General features: G+C 43.1%; 1 long non-coding RNA gene across 1 annotated transcript; it reads right to left on the reverse strand.

Moving 5' to 3' along the window:
- Window positions 1-303: 303 nt before the first annotated feature.
- Window positions 304-2560, reverse strand: LOC136297894 (uncharacterized). The gene is made up of 2 exons (XR_010723242.1): window positions 2368-2560; window positions 304-1406 (listed from the first exon to the last, which is right to left on the reverse strand). It is a non-coding gene; the product is annotated as an uncharacterized lncRNA (long non-coding RNA).
- Between the last annotated feature and the right edge of the window lie 2159 nt (window positions 2561-4719).

Raw genomic sequence — 4719 nt, forward strand, 5'->3', positions numbered from 1 at the left:
AGGAGCAGAACTGGCTTTTGATAGGTGGTTGAGTGGTTTTAAACAATGAAAAATTAAAACAATCATTCAATTAAATGTGAGCAGATGCCCTGAAGTGAACTGGTGTGGCCAGATTTACAGTCTTATTGATGATAACACATGGAAGTATTTGATCATTCTTATTTCATGGCTCTCTTGTTTAATATTATCCTTTTAAATAGATGAGGTGGTTTTAAAACCTGAGTTAAATTTTTGCAGCAGCAATACCTTTTCTGGAAAAGAAAAAAAAAAAAGGTCAAATCTCCAGGAAGAGCTTAGTTAGAGTATGCTGAGCCAGAGGGGGGTCTTGCTCAATTTTATTTAGAACAAAATTTTAAAAGATATTTAGATATCTGTAGATGAGACTAACAACGGGGATTTTCAGGATCGCTTAGGCAACAGTCCCTTTGAATACTCTTTGAAAAACAGGTGATTTGGAGACAGAAATCCCTACTATTAGGGCAGCGCTGGCCCATTTCCTCCCCTGAGGGCAAGAGCTGCTTAGCACCTGCAGGGGCTGGCACTGTGTGAAAGCAGGATCTAAACCACTTTTAAAGAAAAAATGTCCTCTTTTTTAAAAAACGTATTTTATTTGTCCTATTCTTTTGTAAAAACGAAAAGTTTCACCTTTAGCAGATGTCATCCCTAAGTATCTTCCATGTACTTTATTGATACCCAAATATTTTTTCAATGTCTGTGTTTCTTACAGATGTTCTGGGTTAAGGGAAAGTGCTGGGGAGAGCCCCAGCTTGGGGATCCTTCATGTTATTGCATTCAGAAAATGGAAAGTATTCCTGTACGCTGGATCCTAGCATAAAAACATCTTGCTGCCTAATCCCCAGGTATGGGGAACTGCCCTGTGAAGCCAAAACAACTTCAAAGTCCTCATTTTTATTTAGTTTCCATGAGCTCTACTGCAGTCCTGTTTCCTTCCCCCTTCCAGGCTGGCTGACACCAGCAGAGCTGTGGTGCGGAGCTGGTCCTGTCCCCCTGAGCCATCCCTGGAGCACTGCAGCCAGGTGGGGATGAGCTCAGGATATCCCCAGCAGCCTCTCTGCCAGGTGCAGGACGCCCCATACCCCAGCTCTTGTCAGTGTCCTGCGAATGTTCGTGTCAGTCTCAGCACACAAAGTGCCTCAGGGACACTGGAGGACCACAGGGCAGCAGACTGGCCTCTTCCCTGCCCAAGCTGGACAATAATGAGGTGACATGTCTTAAAAGCACTTTGTCTCAAGGCTGGGTTTGTCCTTTTTCTTACCCCCGGTCCATTGTGTCATTTTCAGGAGCTTTTCTTTGTTATTTCTGTGTATATGTGCTGGTCCTGCTGAATTTCTGATAAATCAGGCAGCAGCTTCACCCCACTGCAAATGAAGAAGGTGGCGCAAGTACTGAAAAGCAAGAAGAGTGCAAATAATTACTTCCTTGGAAAGGTGAAATGTGGTTTACCTCATTACAGTAAACTAATTAAAGCTGGGCTCAAATCCTGTCCTTTGGGCTACACATTAGTACCAGGTGATAATATGGCTAAGTACACATAAGTCAATGGGAAATAAAAGTCCCTATTTGTATTAATCTAGCAGAATGAGCTTTGTGCCTTCCTTGGGGTTTCTAAGGCGGAGTTTTAATGGCTTGTGTGAAAACGATGCTCGGATGCTGCTCTCTGACCTTTCAGAGCAGCACGTGGCAGCATGCACTTGGGAAGGAAACCCACGGTTCTGGATAAGCAGGTGGTTTTCTGGAGGCAGAGCCTGTAAAAGTACTGCCAGCTAAGGGCCTGTGCAGGCTTGACCTCTCTCTAAGCTACCTCACACCCCAAAATGCTTCTCTCTCAGTTCAGGTTGTCCTCAAGTGGTTCACGTTTTCCTTCACCACTGAGGTGAGGTGATGACTGTAGAGGTCCTGGTTGAGAGCTGGATGGATTTCCCAATCTCTTCCTTATTTTTCTGCCTTCTTTTCCCAACTCCAACACCAAAAATACTTTAGAGGTACTTCAACAGGTTCCCTGCGAAGTTGCACTGATATTTTTGGGCAGTAGTTATTCAGTATACCCACTCCTTTCTTGTGTCTTGATTTCAGTGGATTTTGCATTGAACTGGCCTCTAATTATCGGTCTGTCCAGACTGCAGCATTTGTGGCTTTGCATCCCAAAGGGATTTTCTGATTGGGAATGCAATTGCTCTTTATTCACCAGCAATAAACTAGAAACAACTGACCTGTCAGCAAGTGTAGGAAAACAAAGGAGATTGAGAATGCCCACAAGTCAGACAGCAGGTTGCATTTTTGAGAATTGCAGGGATCGTGAAACTCAGTTCTAGTTTGGGCAAAAAGAGCAGCATGGGCAGCTCTTACCTGTGCAGAAGTGTCATTTGGAAGGTACTGCTGATGCTGCTGACTTCTTAGCCATGCCTCCACTTAGCAACTGCACATTCAAATGCCAGAAAACTCTGTGTTAAGCTGAAAGAGGAGAAACAGAGAGGATCCCTTCAAAGTGGGAGGCATCAGTGCCTTAGTCATCCCTTTGAGAGTCCCATGAGCAAGGCCCTATGTGAAACCACACTCACTTAGGGCCAGCTGAACAAACCAGCAGCCACCTCTCACACTTCAGCTGGATTCTCAGCAGATGGAAGACACAAATCCACCTTCTCATCAGGCTGTGAAACATTTGCAGGACGAGTCCATGGCAGCTGTGGTGGTGTCCCTGGTGTGGTGTCAGCTGAGAAACTGATTTTGGGGATGGCAGACCCTGAGCAGCTCCAATCCAGGCCAGGCCAGCAGAAAATCAGCCCAGGAAAAAGAGAATCAAAGTGTGGGTGTAACGGGGCTGGCAGCTGCAGACTTTTAGGGGGAGTTGGCTCGGCTTCGTGCCTCTCTTCTGAGGGCTAATGAGTTATAGCAGAACTGGAAATCCCTTGCTCTCTTCCCTAGATGATGTCCCAAGAGATTTGTTCCGCACAGGCCATTACTTTGTTACCATTTGTCAAGGAAACACATGAAAGTATCACAGATGACATGAGGATGTCATACTGAGTATCTGTATTTGGGGACTATGGGGCAACAGCCCCAACATCACTTGGGATCTCTGAAGCACTCCTCTAAGGCGAAATGAAAAAGCTGACTTGAAGTGTGGAGTTTGAAAATAACTGTTTTGATTTGGTTTTGAGCTCTTCAACAAGTCCTTTGAGAACATCGATCAGAATCTTTATTTTGACAGAGCCTTATTCAGTATAAAACTGTTGAACAAATTCAAGTAGGAGGTTTTTTCATTTAAAGAATTCCTTTCAGAGATGCCTGAAGTGAAGGAATACCTATGATCTCTGCTAAATGGTGCACTGTGGTGTTCTTAATAGGATCAAAAGATTATGTGTTATTTTCTCAAAGGCTTTTAACATGAAGGACTATATATTGAAGGAGAAAAGTCTGTGGACCTTCAATGAAAAAGCAACATCTGTAGAGTAGAAAGTGCGCCTTCCCCACAGCAAAGGTTAATTGTCAAAAAGGGTGGTTGTTATGAATTACATCTTGGTAAATTGGAAACATCTGAAAATAATGTGTGAGGAGCTGCGTGGTAAAAAACCTCCAAATGGCAGACAGGGAAATTAAAGGTGAGGAGAAGGTGAGTGGCACACAGTGCACAAAGTCTAAACCAACACTCCTCTTTGATTAGAAATACGCCAGCTAAATATAATTTTTAAAAAATCACTTGTCTGAGTCAGAATCTGAAAAAGGTTATAAGAAGAAATCTTTTCAAAATGTTTATGAACCACAGGGGAATGTAAATCCCACTTGAGTTTTACAAGCCCAGAGACACTGCTTTGGACTCATATTTTTGTGAGTCTCTTTGTACATATTTAAATAGTGTCCCATCATTTTTTCCCCTTTTTTGGAATGGTAGTGCAGATTTCTTTGCTCTGCAGAACAGATTTTAAAGAATCTTTCAGTGAATAAGAAGCTATAAAAGTCTGCTGGTTGCCACAAAGTTTTTGGTTACTAAAAATTAATCCACATGGGAAGACATTCTCTGCCTTAAAGATGTGGGGATTTTGCAGAAATACGGGTGAGCAGCGTTTTTTAGATCTAATTTGACCATGCTGAAGATCAGTTTGTGTCTGTAAGTGATGGCAGCTGTTCTGAAAAAAATTATCTTATAAATAAAAGACACACTACCCAGAAGGGAACACTGTGGATGCTTGTGAGGAGTCAGAGGACAGTGTAAGTCCCAAACTGTTCCCATCTTTATGATGCATTGCATATAATTAAGAGGAATGATGAAGAGACTGAAGGCAGAGCCCTCTTGAGCAGAATGTAAGGTGAAATGGTCTCTGTGTACTTATTGAATCTAATAATTTACATCTCATTGAATCCAATCAAGTTAGCAGTTTATCACATTAAGATTGCATTAAGTTGGTTGTCTCCAGCGAGGCTGAATTATTGCTGGAGGGAATCCTACAGCTCTGTGCTCAGGGCCCTTATATTCCCCAAATAAAAGGTCCAGCTTTGGCTGGGACGTGCAGCAAGAAATAAAAAGCCCTTTGCAGGGGCCACCTTTCCTGGTGCAGTTCCATGTTGTGTGTGCTGGTGGTGGGAGACAGCTGTGGGCCAGCAAAAGGAGACAGCTCCACACTCAGATCTTGCTTACACCCAGTCACTGAAATGTCACTGAAATCAGCAGGTATGTTGTGAATTTTCCTTCTTGCAGCTCAG

The sequence above is a fragment of the Chamaea fasciata genome, unplaced genomic scaffold (genome assembly GCF_029207755.1).
Source record: "Chamaea fasciata isolate MVZ Bird 193981 ecotype frontalis unplaced genomic scaffold, bChaFas1.0.hap1 SCAF_16, whole genome shotgun sequence".
Taxonomy (NCBI): domain Eukaryota; kingdom Metazoa; phylum Chordata; class Aves; order Passeriformes; family Sylviidae; genus Chamaea; species Chamaea fasciata.